This window comes from Accipiter gentilis, chromosome 2, assembly GCF_929443795.1.
Source record: "Accipiter gentilis chromosome 2, bAccGen1.1, whole genome shotgun sequence".
NCBI classification, from domain to species: domain Eukaryota; kingdom Metazoa; phylum Chordata; class Aves; order Accipitriformes; family Accipitridae; genus Astur; species Astur gentilis.
Genome location: NC_064881.1, coordinates 10,854,169 through 10,874,505, shown reverse-complemented (window position 1 = coordinate 10,874,505; position 20,337 = coordinate 10,854,169). Strand labels below are relative to the sequence as shown.

General features: G+C 35.8%; 1 protein-coding gene across 4 annotated transcripts in view; it reads left to right on the top strand.

The window, feature by feature from the left end:
- Positions 1-9,565: 9,565 nt before the first annotated feature.
- The window catches only part of ST18 (ST18 C2H2C-type zinc finger transcription factor), a 102,644-nt gene continuing 91,872 nt past the window's right edge, over positions 9,566-20,337 (top strand). For 3 of the 4 annotated variants that reach the window (XM_049818705.1, XM_049818696.1, XM_049818676.1), the window contains exon 1: positions 14,544-14,647. The gene's annotated coding sequence lies outside the window, so the exon portion shown is untranslated. Of the gene's footprint in view, positions 9,675-14,543; positions 14,648-20,337 lie in introns of those variants that run through there. The other variant, XM_049818686.1, reaches the window with a different exon arrangement.

The following is a 20,337-nucleotide window of genomic DNA, read 5'->3' as shown; positions in this document are numbered from 1 at the left end:
CAAGAAGAGATGATTCCAGTTTTCTTTGCTAGTAACGTAAGAGCACCCTTTTGAAGTGTGAAATGCTGTACTCCTGTTTTCTGAGCAATATTTTTGAACAATAATATTACTGTTTTCAGTAATATTTGGAAAGGATAAGTTTAGCATGAAAGACATTACTCTGAATACACAATAACAAAATACATGTGTTACATGTTTAGGCAGTAATGTTAGGAGGCACTATTCGATCAAGTGTCAAAATGCAGTGTAGACTATCTTTCAGAACTTTTAGATGCTAAAATCTTTTTAGAGTAAATTTTGTCTTCAGATACTGTTCTTTATTCCATAATTTCAATTAATAGGGGGGTGTGTGTCTGTGAATTAAATTTTTAAACTAATTTCCTCCATACTCATTTAAGATTTTAATACTGCAGAAAGGAATTAAAATGCATGAGTCTTTTAGCAATACTCATTGGTATATTACAGTTCTACTCTCAATCTATGAGAAAAAACCCACTTTTTTGTACAAGTGAAGTTTTTGGACTAGTATCCCTAAAAAGGTGAGAGCCTTTATCCTCAGTAGGTGTAATTGTAAGTATGGTAGGCTCTTAAATTTAACGCCTTAATGCAAGGCTCTTAAATTTGGAAGGATGCTCTGACCTGTCAGTATAATGAAAGCATTTAAAAGTGTTAGGTTCACTAATCATAGACATAACACAAATACTAGCATGATGGACTTTAGCAGATAATAGTAGCAATGGAGTAATAGATAAGAACTGAGTTGAATGTACATCAAAATTTTGGAGACCAAAGCATATGTCTCGATTTATAGGCACTTTAATCTTTGCTCCATGGATGTCCATTTTATCAGATCTCATCTCTTTTGCACTGTCTCAAAGACATTGGAAAAAAACAATCTGACTTTTAAATCTAAATTTATGCTTACATAATCTTGTTCTTTTACATAATCTCATTCTTTTACTTGCTGTTGGTTTAGTTTTTCCGCAGCCTTTAATGGTGGTGAAGCATCCAGCCAACTGAAAAACATTTAATGCTAGTTAAGCCTTTGTGCAATAGAAACCAAGGCTAATAATCTCATACCTGGGCACTGGTTATTATGATCATGGTTTACATTCCTGACACTGTCTCTCTGGTCTCCCCCATTTTCTGCCCAGAAAAAGGAAAAACAGCCAGCACTCATTCCAGACTGAAATTTAAACAGCCAAAAATTATTCTACCATTAAGCAAGAAGACAATACAAAACAAGCAAACTAAATCCAAATATGTTTGAATTGCTGCTTTAGCCTGCATGGCCTTTTCATATGATTCATACAAAAAAAGAAAAAGAAAAAACAAACTAAATTAGGATCACAGCTCTGACAATGTGCAAAGCTTCCTATTTTTCCCCTATTTCTAAAATGTATCAACGGCAAAATGTCAGTGTGCTTGATCAAAATTAGAACCACATGAAGTGAAATATCAAACTTCATGCTCAAAAGAACTAAGAAAGTTCCCAAGACACAACCTTAATTTAAAGAAGCAAAATTACAAGAAGTCATGCAGAGCAGTATTCTCCTCCTCTCCTTGGAAATATGCAGCTCTTTATTATGGAAAGGCAGTAGCCCCTCTATCGTTAGGGTTGCAATCAACTTCCATTATAAAGCCCTATTTTAGCCCCCTGTAACTTTGGCTTGAGAAATTGGAATACAAATTGCCATATTTTATCCAAAAGAAAAGAAGAATAAATGAGGATTTTTTGTTTATTTGCTGAGGTGGGAGGATTAAGTTTTAATTTTAGTTTTCTGTGTGAAATTGAGAAAAAAATGCATAAGAGTTACAAAGTTTAAGTCACTAAGAAAAAATTACCCTGATCCAAATCTTTTGCTTTTTTTTTTTTGCTACCATATCTGCCCTTATTAGCTGAAATTATTTACAAATTAACGAAACAGTCCTATTGCTTTTTTTTGTTTATGAGGAGGGATGGGCCTAATTTTTCTCTTGGTGATGACATTAAGAATATTTTGCTGGTGACTTCTAGAGACGTAGGACTGGGCAATCTGATCAGCATTTTCAAAAGCAATTCATGTCTGGTAGTGTGGTATATATCTCAAAGTGAAGTATAAAGCACAACTTGATCTACTTGGAATTTTTGAGCAAGCGTTTAGTTTCTGGAGCTCTCCGCATATTCTTTGCTGAAATTTCCAGCACAGAGGGAATGACCGAGTGTTAAACAAAAAGACTGCTTTTAGAAAGGCCAGAAGAAAACATATACTTAGTTACTGAGGGCTACTGACTGCAGTCTAGAGACTGCCTAATGACACTGTGGTGAACACTAGCCACTCCCACCGTTCAGCCTTATTTATCATGCTTGGCTCATTTCCTAGGATTAGGTCCAGAATAGCCTCTGGCCACAGAGGCTGTTCAACAAACTGTGTAAGAAAAGAAAGCAAGCATAGTCCATGGAAACATACTTCTCTCTTTTTTTCAGATAGTTGTTATCCCATTCTGGATCTAAGTATTTAAAATTCTTTATGATTATAGACCTGGCTTTCTTGCAGATCTCATTGATTCACTGAGGGGAAAAAAAAAAAAAAATTAAAAAAATTCTTATGGCTCTCCCTTACTTTTATGTCAACTGTTTAGAAAAGGTTTATAATGCTATTTCCATTCTGTTCAAATGATCTCTTCAGTGTTAGAAAGAACAAGGTTTTTCTTCCCTGAAGGCATAACTGGATTATGTATAAAAAGTTGCATACGTGTGTTTATGCGTTTATATAAAATACACATTTGTGTGTAGATACTTGAAACCAGAGATTATTTTGCATATACCTATTTATAGGAGTTTGGACAGCCCAAACTTTGTTGTATACTGTGTTACAGTACCAAGTATTGTAATTATTTAGTGTATTAGTACTATATTTTTAAATGCTGACAAGATGCATCAGAGTGTAAATGTAGGTCCAATTGTGATCATATACACCCAGTACTGCACACACATATGAATCCGACTTCAGGTTCTTTTCATGCAATGCTTAAGAAGTCCATGCGAGATCACTGTCTGTCCTATGGTATAACTTGACTCTTTGAACATACTATAGTAAAGTTATTCAAAGTTTAGCAAGACTATTGCAATAATATTAAAAAAAAAATACACTCTAAATTTAGAGATTTTAATTAACAATGAAATCTGACAAGGTTTTAAAAATATAATAGAAAAAATCAGTATGAGGAAAATGGTTCTCCTGAACAAATCAGACTGTTTACAGTAGGATATATCTATAAAATAAATCCTAAAAATTTAGGAGCAGAAGGAAAAGTGTTAATCCTATGCCAAAACACTTGAGAGTAAAAGAAGGAAAAAGATGCCAATATTTTCTCTCTTTATATCCACACAAGATATTTTAAAAATTTCTTTTTTTAACTGGTTGTTTTCATTGTGATAGTTAATGCTCAGACCCATGTGAGTTTTGCTTTGCCATTCAGAATTCTTAAAACACAGGAACACTAAGATCACTGTTTCTACAATGTCATTGGGCTTTTCTTTGGATAATAAGCGTGTGCTGCACATAAGCAGAGAGGAGAACAGAAAATGATGAGCAGGATTTCCCTGAAAGAAGCAGTTGTCAGGGATAAGGTAAGACATTACTGGCAATAGCAGTTGGAATTTTGTATATGTTGCTGAGAGAGCAGCAGAAGAGGTTGTGTAGGTACGTTCCCAAGACACGGCTATCGGAATAAAAAAAACTCTGAAGAACCACAGCTGGAAGCCTAGGGAGATCTGAGGACAAGAATTTAGGCTGAAAGGCAGGTGTTCAGCAGATGACTATTTACCTGTTGATTTGTCTAATCTGGAAAATGGTGGTACGTGAGGAACGGAAACAAGGCAGAAGCTTGCCTGCAGACAAGTCCAAATCAGAGAAGGGATATTTCCCAAAGAGAACCTGGAATGCTCCTACTCAGAGAGCCATAAGTGGGCTTCAGTGAAAAGGCTGTAAGGAAAGATATGATAGGAACCGAGGGAAAGACACAGTTGTCACAGTTTAGGAAATTTATACAACTTTATTGAGTTTTGTACTTCTCAGAACTACAGGGACAGTGAGATAAGTGAACTTTTTGTTAAGATTTCCAGGGCTCATTTGCTCTGTTGGAAAGAATGATTTTGCCAAACAAGATTTAGTCTGATGTTACAAAAACTCATGATGAAGTTTTCAGAGGCTAACACTGGAGGTGTTAGAGGTCACCCCTACTTCTAAGAACATTTGTGATAGTGTGTGAAAGGTAGGAATGACACATGCAGACACCAGTACATAAACCAGGCAGCAATCAGATAAATAATTTAGAAGACAAAAGTCCTCTGAAGTAAGGTTGACCTAAAAAGAGTAATTTTGCTTTTTGAGTCAAAATGTATAATAACTTGAAAACTACTAAATTATGACATGATCCGATAATGTGACTCAAAAGAATTTTTCCAGCTGATCAGCTATCTAAATTGCAAATGAAAATCTGGTGGTATCTATGATAGAAAGTTTCTTACCACAACAGCAATATGATTATTGTTTTTTTATTTATGCATTTAATAATACAATGATTAGGAGAAAGATGTGTTTGAGAGCTTTTTTTAATTAGCAGCAAGAGCTGAGAAAATTTGTTACTCTTAATATTTAGCCTTATTATGGAATTTTCTTGAAAGGCTTAATCCATATTTGACATCACCTACACCTAATTTTCAGTGCTTATTAAACAACTGCTTTCAGTTACTTATTAAGGCTATATTTTAAAGTAAATAAGACTGTGAAGAGAAAAATATTTTCATTTCCCAGTTCTAGATCAGCCTGAATTTCATAAAACTGTAACTCAAACCAGCAATATTCTAATCTCCCCTTCAGTGAGGTACAATACCAACAACAAAACTGATTAAGGATGGCTTTTTAAAATCCTTTAAATGGAGAGTTGTCCACAGTCCCTTGAGTATTTTTATAGAAAGTCTAAGAGAATTGGGTGCCTGTCTACACTAAGAGGCTTTGAGAAAACTCACCTGAAATGTCTGTTTCCAGATTTCTGTGGTAGGGTCTATTGGCAGGAAAGGAGTACTCCAAAATTTGCTGGCTTTCCTTAGGATATTGTTAAGTAAACATTTAAGAAAGAAGGTGGCTAGAGAGAAGATGAAATCTTTCTATTGTTTCAGTGAATGGAGTATTTCATAGAGAACATGCTGAAAACCTTAACATTCCCATGAGCCAATATGTAATTTTATTTGGATAATCATTCCCTTGTTAATATTAGGTCAGGTATCTTTTCTTCTTCATCTTTTTTATTTCTCTAAATTGACACTTTTGAAGTAATATGTTGTACAAACATGGTTAGTACATTTTTGAAATGTCACTTCAAAGTTGAATGCTTAATGACTTTTAGTTTTTCTCCTATGTATATATCTGGCGGTTTTCCTCAGCACAAGCCTGCTAACATAACTCACTCCAGGCTGATTTATTGTTTTTATTCAACCAGGTGCTACATGGGTTTGGCAACTTTGGCAATGCTATTGTCTATAATGACTCTGCACTTGGTGCTTGATGATGCCAACGTGTGCAATGAATTTACTGGCACCAGCAGAGAATATTTCATTCCCTTATCTCCTCACGAAGAATCACGCTCATCTCCCATATTGCTTGTTATCCAATATGTCTCATGTAATCTTTTTGATTTCTTTGGTATCTTTCCATTTCCAGAATGTTCAGTGATGATTCTGCTGAGCTAATAGCTGTTCTTAGAAGTAGAAATATATCTGTTATGTTGAAGTTTCTTTATAAATATTTTCACTCTTTATTTTTCCTCTCGTGAGGTCTCTTGTACTTCTCTATTTTTTTGAGGAGGCTGTATCATAAACAAGTGTTGTCTTTTTTAAATAGATAGGAATACCATTTGGCAAGATGTAGGAATACAGAGAGTACATTTATTTCTGCAAAGGAATGAAAACTTTCTTTTCTTACTGTAGCACTCTTCTCTTCCTAACTGTGACTATAAGATAAATCCAGGTGAAAACACTGAAAATTTTAGTACTATTTAATACAATATTCATAGTGCTAATTTAAATTCTGTGCTGTTTTTGAAGTTTCCCCTGAACTTGAATAGCAGCTGAATAACTGCTATACAGTCTACAAGGAAGCTTTCCCTGTCAGTCTTTGCTGTTGTCTATCTGGTGTATTACAATCATCAATTAACAATTTTTGATCTTGCTCTTTGAAGAGTATTTTATTTATCAAGACTATAAAGTCTTATACCTGAGCATTCATATTAGACCCGCACAAATTCTTACCACTCTAAGTCTGAATGGTAGCTACTGCATATTGCAGTGTACATTTATTTCATTTGTGTTTCTGCAACAAGTCATCACTCTACTATTAATTTTCATTTTTTCCTAAGTAACAGCTTGAGGGATAATTTAACCCTTTCTTTATCCTTTTCTTGTTATTCTTGTAAACTTTGAGCCTCCTATTGTGTAGAGGGCTAAAATAGGATGGCTACTGCAACTTAGTTTTGCTAACTTTGAAGCACTTACATCCTAACTTCATATTTTGGTTTTTTTTAAAATGAATTCTCAACACAAACAATCCAAACTTTGCCAGTTTCTCATTTCTTACTGGAATGTAAACCGTGCAAAAAGCTAAGTTGTGGTAAATCTGAACTTAGGACTGATTTAATGACAGAAGTTTGTTGGGTTTTTTTTTCTTGCTTATGTGTCTTATAGGTATGTAAGAAATACCTTCCAAAGCCTTTTTTCAGCAAGCAGTTTTTAATGTGCATGGCACTACAACCATATAGATAAGAATCAGGCAGGAAAAGATAATCTATATCTACAAATTTTACTCATTCCTTCATCCCATGTTCTTCCCATGATGTGAAAGGATCCAACTAGGTTTGTTAAAGGAGCTGTACCTTTAAGATAAATGAGACAGTTCACAACCCAGGACTATACTTAACAGTGGAAAATATAAAGACAGTGACCTAAATGCCAGTCTCAGTCCATGATCAATTAGGGCCATGCACAGCAGATCTCAAAAAAAAAAAAAAAAAAAAACCAAAAAAAACAAACCCTAGGAAAAAAGCTCCATCTGGTTCAGAAGACAGTGGCCAGTCCCATAAATAACACAAGCTGTCAGGAAAACATCATTCCTATAGTACTCTGTGTATTGGCTTTCTGTCCAACTACAGATCCACTACAAGGAGCTTCAGAGCTTTGTATAGGCTTGGACCACACTTATCTCTTCAGCTCACCGTAACAGCCACATTCATGAGTTATTCCCAGACTGGCAGAGTGCAGAACAAAACGTACAGAAGTAAAGAACATGGACATATACAGTTCTAGAATCCTATTGCGCACACATGCAGGCACACTAAAACCCACAAAAATAAAAGTCCAGGTTTTTCATTTCAGCTGCGCTTTTCTGAAACAGGAAAATAAAACTCATCAGTAACATTATATTTGGAAAATGTAATTGCAAATGCCACACCACAGTATGAGGTAAAGATGAACAATAAGCTTTACTTTACACTTCTTTGTATTTCAACTACTTCTGTTGGTAGGTAAAAAGTAGTTTGCAACACTAAAGACAGAAAAGAAACACTTCTGGTTTTTACTTGGTTAAAACAGCCATACATTATTTTCACATTCAGGAGATTTTTTTCATAGTGGAAAAGGAAAGATCATTCAGTACTGAACATTTGTATTCTGGTAGCATCTGTTACTAGGTCAGAAGGTGAGAGTGCTGGGCACTATACAGGCACATGAAAAATAAATAATAGTTCTGGAAGTTTATAATATTGGTGCACAACAGAAATGTGCCTGCATTGTTTTTAGACAGAAGCTTTACTTTTGTAAAAATCGACGACTGGAAACACTAATACAGAACACGAGCAATGCCGAGGTGGTGTTGAGCCCTGCCCAAACAGGAGGAGGATCCACAGGCCCAGCACTGCCTCTGGACTTTCCTCTCACTTGCTTCAAGTGTTGTCTCACCATCCTGATTTTCCTCCGGGGGAGATGTAATGCCACTCGATGTCTCTTCTCTGGCCTCAAATTTACACACCACTTGCATTCAAAGTGTGTGGGCTCCAAGGAGAGGATTGAGAATTACTTTCAGCAGTCTCATCAGTTTTGAGGAATACTCTTGTATGAGGTAGCAAGCTTCCTTGGTCCGGTTCTACACTAAATCTCTAGCACATGAGGGACCCACCGCTTCCCAGAGTGTTTTGTCAGTTTTACTTAAATATCCTCCCCTCTACTGCAGAGGGAGACAAAGGATTCTCCATTTTTCTAAGTCTCCCCTGGGGAAAAGAACAAAAGACTTACAGTTCCTGTAGGTACAGTTTCTTAGTTGAACATACAGTTCATAGCTGAACTTTATTTCTGAGGAATCAAACGGTTACTCACATGCTCAAAATATTAAAGGACGTGAAAGTTGTGGCATGAACAGGGAGAAGAGAGGCTTTGGATATTTTGTTTGCTCAGAGGTAAAATGGTGATCCCCAGTCCTTCCTGTTAATCTGTTGAAGATAAATAGCAAATTGCTGCCTTTATTTCTTGTCTCTGGTTTGCATTTAGAAGACGACACACGGAAAATTCACTTTGAAACATTTCCTTAAAGGCACATGATAAATCCCCAGGGAGAAATTCACAGCCTGAAGAGAGCCTTCTGCTTGGGTTTGATAGTGACAGATAGCAATGGAAATACAGTACTTGGTGCTCCGAACTAAGAGACCATTATGTGTGCAACTCACAGTGAGACCATGGCAGAATAAAGCTTCCCCCAGCCCCACCCAGAAGTGTGGCTGCCTTTGTAATTTTAATTGGTCTGTGTTTGTGGAGTGGGGCCTCTATTTACTTATGGCTTGGGGCTTGTGTTTACCAAGCCTGGTGGAGGCCAAGTGTCATATCACTGAAGCTTAGTTCCTGCAAGCTCTCCTGCTATATCTTGAGGCACTTTTCTTTTCAGTATCTGTGCCTGTCTAATTCGCGAGCTTCTGTGAAACAAGCACAGGAGGGTACAAGGCCTACAGGGAGGAATTACACCTAATTACTCAAATAATTGCTAGGCTGTTGCCTTCTTAGTCACTGAAAATAATTTCCAGGTCCCTGGCTTTTATAGATAGTCTTCTAGAGGCAGGAGGACACAGCCCCCTTTTTAACTCAGCCCATTCACTCACAAAATCAGAACACTCGAGCCTGCAAAATTAATAAGCACCACTTCCATTACATATATTTTAGGTTGTTGTTGCCGTGGCGATAAAGTCAGGGACATTGAATCTCCTCTGTTGAGCCATTGTTATCATCCCTGGCCATCTGCTGCAGAGGAGTGATATTCCATCTCATTTGCATGATGACTGATATATGGGAGGTTTGGAAGGACATATGCCACAGCAATCATGTGATGAAAATTAAAGTGAAAGTTTTGGGCCCAGAGCCGAAAAAAATCTGTGTATGCGCATGAGGCTGTTGATGTGCAAATGTGAATCATATTGAGAAGGTTTGAATAGGGAGGTGTGACGTAAAGAGGGGACACAAACGCAGGTGCTTATCTCTAGGCAGTCAAAGGCACTGGATGTCATATCATGGGAACTACCTTTCAAAGACACAGCTTTAGTGCACACTTCAGCACACAAGGGAGGAGAAACATATAAGTTTTGGAAACAAAAATAAAGTAAGTTTAACAACTTTTTCACACTATTCTGAACCCATTGATGTTTAAGCAACTTGTACTATTAGTAACTTTCTGTCTTTTCTATTGTTTGTGCTCTTATTTTGCAAAAAGCAAAAAATCCTCTCCATATAGCAACGTTGAAAGCTTAAGAGTTTTGTATTAATAAGTTTGAGGGTTTTTAATTCATGTTTAAAATGCTCTCTGCAAACTTTTCTTTTTGTTTAAATGACACTAATGCTGTTTCTTCCACAATGTATGCTTGGTCATTATCTTAAATGCTATTTTGGGCCTCATTTAAAAAATAGCTACTTGTAACTGCTTTGAGAAAGCTTTCTGAATAAAATGTCATGGTGTAATTGCATTTATACTGCCTCAGTAAAGCCTTTGTTCATATACATTTTAGAATTGTGCAAATTTGCAGCTCTAGCTATTTAATTTGAGGAAATGATCACAAGGACACTTTTCCTCTCATTTTGAAAAGTTACTGAACTTAAATACTACCATTGAAAAAAAGAGAGGGGAAAAAAACAAGACGGGAGAGGGAGAGAGTGGGACCAGTGTATTTGTAGGAACTGTTCGATAGATGCAGGTTCACTTGCAGTTATGTGTTACACATCAAAGAGCTTTCTCATGATGTTTTATACTGCTTTAAAATCATGCATAATGTTTTTAAAATGAAGATTGTTGATCAATATATTTAATAGCACTACTCTAAGTGAAAAAGGGTCTTTCAAAGTGTGACATTTCAGTCCTTTAAATTATTTGGGATTCAGAGAGTGAATTGAGAGCTTCTGATTAAAAAAGCGAATACTGTACTTTAGAATGAATGTCTGTGTCAGGAAAAGCTTTAGAAAGTTAAATGACAGTAATATCAGGCAAGGTTGAAGAATGAAATGGACCTTCTGGGACAACATTTTGCAGGAGGATGATTTTTATGAAATAGGATTTGATGCTAGGAAAAGTCTGTTTAACACTCTGATCAGCAGTAGCTCTCTCTCTCTCTCTGACTTTCTTTTGTCTTTAACAAAGCACTTAGTTCAGATGTTTGTCTTCCTTCATATGTAAATAGGAAGACAATCTTCTGCAAGGTGCTGTGAATTTTTCATTTAATTGATTACAGAAGCACAAATCCCAGATTTTATCCTTAAACTGTATGGGGTGAACTTTGTCAGTTAAGGATCTTTTTAGGATTCAAAATGACCATTTATTATCTCTTTTGTCAATTAAATTAGTTAAGTAAATTGCATAGATGTGTCGTCTTTGGTTTGGCTGTGCAATGGTTTTGTAATTCTTGGGGAAAATTACAGCATTTGTGATGAAAGCTTTCTCTGAGACAATAATATATTTCTGCTATAAGGTAGCTAACAGATAATCCAGATTCGGAATGAGGAATTTCTAAATATAGGCTTTGCTTCTTAACTTCCCAGTTTGGAGCATTTTATTTTGACTTGTAAATATCATCTGCGTATTATAGTACTTTCATGCCTGCAGGCTAAGATTACCAGTCTTCCTTTTTTTCCTCCTCCTTCTAAATATTCAATTACTCAATGGTAATTATTATTATGTGGCCTTCTTGGCTTACTGCATTATTAGATTAATATAGATTTCTTGTGCCAAATTAGCGGAAATCACTGTTATACACAACAACGAATCACTTTTTTTTTTTTTTTTTTTTTTTTAGTTTTATTTACTTTGTTGAATAACAGGAAGACTTTGACATCATGAGGTTTTATTCTCGAGACTTTTAATATAATATGTCTTTGAAAGCTGAGCAAGAGAGAGTGTATTTTTATTTTGCTTTTTCTTTTGTAGGTTTCTGGTGAGTTGAAACTTTGGTTAAATTCTAATTTAGTTCATTCAAAGATCGATAAACAGGGACCTTTGTGAATGAAATTACAGTTAAAGTCCCCTGATCTCTGGTTATTGTTTCAAAGGTGTGTAGCAGAGGTTAAGAAAACCGAAAATGAAAGAAAAGGAGCTGTCCAGGGTACTGCAGCTGATTAATATTTCCTGTTACTCTACAGAAAAAATTGTTTACTGAAGTGTTCACAAAACTGCCACCATTTGCTACTGATTTTTTTTTTTCCCTCAACATTAGATAAATCTTATGTCGAAGTTAACTATAAAAAAAAGTGTATGAAAAACTTATTTCAGGATCATGTCATGTTTCTGTGAATAGCAAATACACCCTCAGATCACAATAACTTTAAAAAATTACTTATTAAAACCAGATTTTTATGCGAAGGTTTTTGTCAAAGTTACAGAGAATAAAACTTTTCCAGTCTAAATCAGTCTCTGAGTACAATACAAATGGTTTCTATGGTAGTGCCGCAATGTAAACAAAACAAACAAACAAAAAACCCCCAGATCTCAATCTTGCATTACTTGATTGCTTTTGAAATGAATTCTTGTCCTTATGTGACCTGAAATGTGTGGTTACAAAGCTATAGAAATCCAAACGATCATATTTGTTTGATATGAAATGAAAAAAATAGTTAAATTGAAAGTTTAACATCATGAAATTCAAAATCCCAAGCGGTATATAAACATTAAAAGAAACTTTGGACTGCTAATCCTAGGAAATGAGTTTTATGGATTGAATTCAACAAGGCTTCAGAAATGGTTCCATCTGCTGCCTAGCAGCTGGTGAAAGGATAAATTTAATTCATTAATTCATTTGGAAAAAAGGATCCAAGTAGTAAAGACTTCATTGCTCATAATGCACATAGGTGGAAATCAAAACTGAAATTAGGTCCAGTTGATCATCTTTGATAATGAGGAACATTTTCTTTGTTATTTTTATAATGATCTTGATCAGGCAGTTGACAGTATATTGACTATATGCAGTCATATATGCATATGGTAGTTTTATGCGTCAAGAAGTTGAGAACAATTCTGAAAGCGTAACTCCTCTGTCAGGAGGAACATCCCTACTTTGGGAGTTACAGATTATATAGGTTTAAAAAGCTGGAATGTTTCACTGAAACAATATTGCTGTCTCTCTATGAGTATTTGCAAGTTCTTTCCTATTAAGTCAGTTTAAGAACACAAAATAAGGTACCATTAAAATTACAAAATTAACTTATTCACAGTTAAGTCACCGTAATAATCCAAAACCAGAATGTCAAATGTGAAGGGTGTATTACTTTAATTTACTCTTCTATTAGAGTCACAAGCATTTTTTCTTTCCTGTCTTCACCCATTTTCTTTTCATAAGTGCTAAAAACTTAGAGTAAGAGGGAAAAATATAAGTTAAAGACTGAGAAAGGGAAATAGTGAAATATCCAGAGTTTTAAAGGCAAAATGAATGGGACAAATGCTTCAATATTTACTTGACATTTATGTTCTAGATATGAAGTTATCCAAATTGTCACAACCTCTAGACACAGATTTTTTAAAAAAAGTGGTTGCCTCTACTTCTTTTAATCTAAATCACAAGCAGAGAGTGCAAAGTTATCTGAGGCATTTGAACCGTGATGGTCAAGTGGCAAGAGCTCTTGTTCACCTTATACCAGGCACACAGGTAAACGTGTGCCTCATTACTTGCTGAGGGGTAGACAGGACTGATGAACCTGTTATTCTGAAACCAGTTAAATATCTGCCAATGCCTATTTTCAATGTTTCTGCTTAAGATGGTGATTTCATGAATGATATTTGGCTTTTCCAATTTCCTCTGTAGCCCATAGCTCACTGTGGTGGGTTTGTTGGATTTACTATAAAGGTTCTGTTCGCACCCTGTGGGTTGGGTTAAGAATTAGGATTTATGCATTTACTTCTACTGTTGCATTGTTTATACAGCTTTGGTTTAGTTTTGATCCCTTTTTTTTTGCCTTTGAGGCTCTTCCACAGTGTCAGCTGCTGACTGATAGTAGGAGAACGGCCTCGTGGTGTGAATGAAAGGGACCTAGCGGTTGGTAAACAGAGATAAGGAATAAATAGAGCACAGGCAAAAGGAGATAGTTCTGTGGGAGCCCAGATTGCCGCCAGTCTGTTCAAGTGAGATGCAGTGCCTGTCCTTTTCCCAGATTAAATTAGTGTGCGAAATCTCCAGTGACCTCCTCCCCTTCTCCCCATACTCTTTAGCCAAGCTGAACAGCCTCTGCTGTAAAGTATTCATTTTATCCAGGGACAAGTTGGACAATAGAACTCTCCCTGTTACTTATGGACAGCTGTCGTGATTCATAGGGCTTTTCAGCATTTCATTTTTCATAAGAGTTAAAAGGGTTTTACCTTGTAACTGACGAGAGGTTAGAAATGCAAAGACACCAGCCCTGAGGTTGCCTGTAGTAAGGAAGTTAATAAATAAATATCACCCCCCCCCCCCCCACACACACACACACACACATCCCCTCCCCGATGTGTGAAAGGCTGTGTATTTTGTTAGTGGTGCTCTTCTTATTTAAAGGGGTTTAATTGTGATAACATGATTACACTGAAGCATGAATTGCATGGAGAAATTAACAAGCGGAGACACAGTGATATGCAGGGCCCCCAAGGTTCCCTAAATTAAAGGTGACCAGTGCAAACCCAGTGAGTGCCCTTCTCCCTTCTTTGCCCTTGCTTTTGCCTACATCTCCTATTACTTTATTACCTGCAAATAACTCCCAGGAAAGAGTAAACCCTCATGAGATACCTCTGTGGTCCTGTATTTTTTTTAGTGATTTACTGCAAATATATTCAGCATTTTGACTGATTAAATAGACCTTCGGCAACCTTGAGGGTCACTGTGTAGAGTATGTACATAGAAAATGCATCAGCCCATTGTACCCTGGCAGCTAATGAGATTGGTCGTTAAGTAAATGACACAAAGCCTACAAAAAAAGCTTAGCAGCTCACTAGAGTATCACAGAGTGTCCCTGCACACCACACAACGACACAAACAGTGGACTAACCTAGCCCACCCCTGCTTTATTCTACATCACTGCTTCCCTGATGTCAGCGTGAGAGGCAGAACAAAGGCTAAAAGGCACACGGTAAGTCAGTCTGACAATTATGCCCTAGGGAGAAAGTAGAGCAAATCTTAGCCTAACCATGGGGTTGAAAGTCCGTTTCTAGACAAGTAGGTCATAACGAAGGGATTTTTCCCCCCCTTGTCACTTCAGGAAGGGGAGAAAAATGTCTCTGGAATCAAGGTTGGGTTTGTTTCTTGCTTGTTTGTTTCCTTTTCTCTCTGTCTGATTCGCCAGCTTACAAAAGTTTCTGGAATTCCGAAAGTAACGTGAAACAGTATGTTTTGTGAACTGGGTGTTGCAATTGTAGTGTAATGAAATAAATAACCTTTGTAAGAACTGCCACACAGTAAGCACTGCCTCAGATGTACATCGATGTCTGATGAACTTTACAGACAGAAAGTTTCTTTTTACTTCTCTGTAAAAATCCGCTGAAAATGTGTTATATGTATGAATACACATTTCAATCCACTAGCCAGCTAGTTACACCCCAAATACCTGGTACGGTTTTTAGAACTATGCAGATATAAATGAAGTTGTTACTATAATTTTGGGGTGGTTTTTAAAACAGATTTTTCCATGATGCCTCTCTCAGTGTTGTCTTTTGCATGAGCCAAAATTAAAGAGTTGAAGATTGCTGTTAAAGACTTACACAGTCATTACCTATTTTCTTTGCACAGCAGCAAAATATTCAGCTGATATCTTAGAATAGCAGGTGCCTGCCTGTGTAGCCAATGATAAAATCTTTTCTAGCAGTGTTTCAGTTTAGTATCTCAGGACCTTTTATTTTGCTGAAAAATGGCAACAGGAAGTTGCCAGAAAGTCTTGTTTGCATTGCTAAAATGTTTCTGTCTGCTTTGCACTTTGGAGGCTCAGGGGATGTTACGTTCAAAATGACATGATATTATTGCAAGATGCCTGTGTGAATGAAGTAATTCTGCTCCCCCCCCCCAAACCACTGAAAAGCATCTGTTTTAAGAATGCTTTCTCAAATAAAGACAGTTAAAGAAGTGGGGTTTAGATATCAGCCTGCATTACAGCTCTTTTTCTGTTGGCTTTTTTTGTTGTTTTATTTTGGAAGAGTTATTTTATTTGGGAAAACACTTGTCAATATATGTGTATTTAGATGTGTCAGGATAACCTGTTCACTTAATTAAAACTCTTCATAGGTCACAGAAGTCAGTTCACTTTGATATGTCGCTTACACAGGGACATCCTTTTTACTGCATGGACAATAGAATTATCATCAGAGCTTATAGAAACTAAGATAAAATGTGATATTTTATCATATGCATTTGATGATTCCTTGCGAAGGTGTGTGTGTGTATGCATATATACAAATCTGCATGTACATATTTATGTAAAAAGTGTACATATGCAAAAGACTATGTACCTCTATATAGTATCCCAGTTCACTGAAACTCAGTATATATTAAGTAACAGTTAAGTCTTCTTTTGCATTTCCAACTTCAGAAATTTAATGAAGAAGTAAACAAACTTGAGCAAAATTTTGTATTTAATTTTATTTTCCATATTTTTAAGGTGTATGTATCTCAGCAACATATTTTCCTTATGTTACCTCAGAAAATACGATCTATGCAGGCATCAGAAAACAAGCTTGCTTTCTCAGCTAAGTCCTATAATTCACACCTAATTGCTAGATCAGCAGCAATTTAGTAAGCTACACCATTACAACAGAGTTTTGCTTTGAACTTTGTTAATTAATATTAAGTTTTCAGTTAATTTTAACAGGTAAGATTTGAGGATATTTCATGTTCAGGTGCACCACCACAGCTTTTAAAAATGAGTATATCCCTATCACACAGTCATCATGCTTTTTACATACCTATGTGAATGAGAGTAAAATGTATTTGATATTTCAGCATTCATCGCATTAATGAATAAGTTCAGTTGTCCTTTATCCTACTAAAAGTAGAGAGTGATTTCACAGGGGTAAAGCACAGGCAGCAGTGCTACAAAAATAATACTGCTACTGTAATCCGACAGGTTGAGTCATACTAAGTTTCAGTAGTTTTTTACAGCTTCATTTTTTTTTCTCATCCGTCATTTCTTTGGTGAGAAGAAAGGCAAAGAAAACTTCATTTCTAATGATTAATGTTGTTCATCTGATTTCCCTGATAAACTGTGTAACACACCAGATTTTGAGAAACCACTTTTCAATGGACTTTTTGGACCTTATAATCCAATATGAGGCCTCTGCGCATATCTCTGTGCACAGTGCCAGGGGACAACAGTGTGAGTTGTGCATATGGATTTGAAAAACTTTATGGCATTACACAGTTGATTTGAGTAATTCTAATTCAGTTTTTTTGCATGCTTGTAGATTTTCAAGCCAGTAATCCCAAAATATCTGATACTGATGATAAGCAAGTATCTCAAAAGTCAGTCACAGACAATCCTCCCGAAGGCCTGGCTCTGTCGCTCCAAAATAAAACATAGCAAATAACATGCCAAGTAAAGTTTATATTCTACTATATCCATATCTATATGGAGCATCTAGACCAAAATCTATCTGTTACTTAACTGATTAATTTTGGAAATATACATATATAACTGGGACTGGGTCACTTCCTGTAGTTTATGTGCGCATAGTTGTGGATTATTAAAAACTGCATAAGCAGAATCAGTGCTTCTGAATTTTAATTACCTTTAATCACTTCAGACTAAAGATACTGTTTAATTAGTGATAAAAAAGATTGTCTCCCTCTTAACTTTTTTTAGTACTTACATAAAATCTCTTTGGAGGAGAATTGCTTTCATTTATGTTCGTGGAAGACTTCTAATAATACTAGCAACTTTTGCCTTTCTAAATGACAGATTTCTGGTTCAAAAAAGGTGATAACAGCAAAAGTTACTTTATAATGGAGGCAGGGCTTGCTTTCTTGGGTACATGAACACTTACAAAATCATTTGTACACGAGTGATTCCACTGAGGTGAGGTCGATGGCTCACTTCAATACAGTAAAGCAGGTGTGTAAGTGTTTTGAAGATGAGGACTTCATTGATTTGCTTAATAGATTCAGGTAATATTTGCTAGCTCATTTTTCAGGTTTGGCTTCATATGTGAAATCTTTCATCCACTAAGGAACTTTGGTTAAAAGGAGATAGTTTTTCCTTTAAAGAAATGTATTTGAACTCTGTTCCACGAGGCATTAGATTAAAAAAAAAAATATATGCTTTAGAACTTTTCCAAAATATCATTTCATGTGAGGATCGGAGATCCCAATTTCTTCATAACAGTGTTTCTTCAGGTGATAGTAAGAGTCACTAGGTCAGTTCCCTAAATCTCAGGAGAAAATTTGACACCTTCAGTGCCTCCCCCCCCAACTTAGAGCACATGTACAGCAGCTGGATTGGCACAACAAAGTAGTAATGGTTCCAAAGGCACCGTTATGGACTATCAGGTCAATAATCCTTATGCTAAGAAGGATTTACATGATACAGAGTAATGGTTCTGTCATTTCTGAAGTAAAAATCCACTTTTTAATGAGCATCAAAATACTGTTTTGCACTCTTCACATCAGAGATATTAAGGTAGTTAAAAAACTCAACACATATACCTTCTTCAAATAAAAGTTCACATTTAAATGTTGGAATAAAATAAATGTTAAAATACTGTAGGCAGGCAGCTACAGTATCCCAAAGAGAGACTTTTTTGAAAATATACTTATTATTGTTCTCAAATCTTTTCTTCCTTGCTATATAAGAAGATTTTAGGATATTTCCATCATGTCTTCAAATAGCACTTTTATGATGCAGTCCAGAAATAGATTGGGCTTAGGGGGCCTTTTGTTTGTTCTGTTTAATTTTTCTACTGTGTGATTTTCTCCTACTTCAGGCAGAAGTTTGACACAATCTAACACACACAATCTAGATCTTGTTACAAAATTAAGTTTGAAAATAAGGACAGTGGACATAGAAATCCAAGGTTGTGATTTTGTATTAATTGATTTTATTTTAGATAATTCAATTTCTTGTGATTAAAAAAAAACCCCACAAAACATTTAGTACATTTCCCATGTTTAGGGAAAAAATATTTTCTTCCCTAACAATGTCGGTAACTGAGCCTCCATACAAAGTATGGAAAGTCACCAAATCCTGAACAGAAAGGATGACCATCACGATACAAATGAAGAGACTAAGTACACATGACATTTTCATTGTATCTCTAACATTTTATAAAATTAAACACCATTTTGAAGTATGGGTCTGATGGGAATCATCCTATATATAAGCACTCGACATTTAGTGAACAAAGTGCAACGGAACACATAAATCACTCTGAATAACATTGACACTTGGTCAAAAGAAACATGTATTTAAGGCTCAAGTGTATGGTCAAGCTACTTTAAGGAAAGCCTTCCCATTATTTTTTGTGAGAAACAGTACCGTCTACGAAAAGGGTTAAAGAAAATGCATTCTGTTGCATCTGCTTACTAAATCCCTTACTTTAGTAGAAATTCAAATTTTGTAAAGATTATTCGTTTTATTGATGCATATAATTATAATCACAAGCCATCTGCTGATTTGGCAGGCATGGTTAAAATTCTCTAACTCTCATAACCTTTCAAGTACAGTGCCCTTGGGACTCTATTTCACTTTTATATTTTGGAAAACATGTAGGGACAAACAAGAGAGGTCATCTGCCGAAAGTCAGACCTAGAAATCGTTAAAAGAATAAAGATCATGATGACTGCTCTTGTTTTAATAGCAAAGAAAGTATTTTGTATTTTATTTCTGACTTCAGGAAGGATTATACTGGTTTCCATCACACACTTCGGGAATTTGAATTTTTTCTAGGGATTAAAGCTCTCTCCTAGCACTCCTGGGATCTAGGTTCCAAGTCTAAACTAAAAGAACAAATATTGTTCAGTTTGGTTGCCACAGGTGAATTAAACATATTTGACCTTGGCCTTAATTTTTGTTTTTACGCAATTCCCATTACATTTCTATTTGAAATGTTTTAACAAACTCTATTCTCCATGATTTTTTTTTTTTTTTTAACTTGGTTGTACTGAGTTTCACAGAGAGGCACCTGTCACATATGTAACTTTTTCCCATGAAGCTCAAAAGAGCATTTTAATTTAGAGGGCTACATACAATAAGGCATAAAACTAACATTTTTTGCCGTAGTCCTTTTGAAATGCATGCAGTTATTTATATTAGCCTACCATCGACTGATGGTTAGCCAGTTACAAATGTTTGGGCTTTTTGCCTATGAGAAGTCTCATTCTCCATTTTCTTGTGTCCTTCATCATGTTTAGCCAAACTATTTTATACTTTATATTTTATACTCTTTCTTTTTTTTCTTTTTTTCTTTTTTTTTTAATCTTTGTTGCTGTTGTTTTTGTCTTACATGTGGTGTTACTCTGCTGCTTCTAGCAGAAAACATCTACAAGGGAAAAAAATATCTAGGAGATGCTCTCTCTGTCATAATACAAAAATGATCACATTTCACCATTGTAGGATATTGTCAGTGCTCTGAATTAGGAAAAAAGGTGTTTCAGAGAGAAAATACATGAAGGTGGAAAAACTTTGTGCAGAATGGGATAGTCCAGTGACTTCCTGGCATTAGCAGAAGGCAAAGACAATCACCCCTCAACAGAACTGTCTTGCTTAATGCTGTATTGACGTGTATCTCGCAGGAACAAAAGACGCAACTCTCACTTCTGTTTAATTAGTGCATCTGAGGG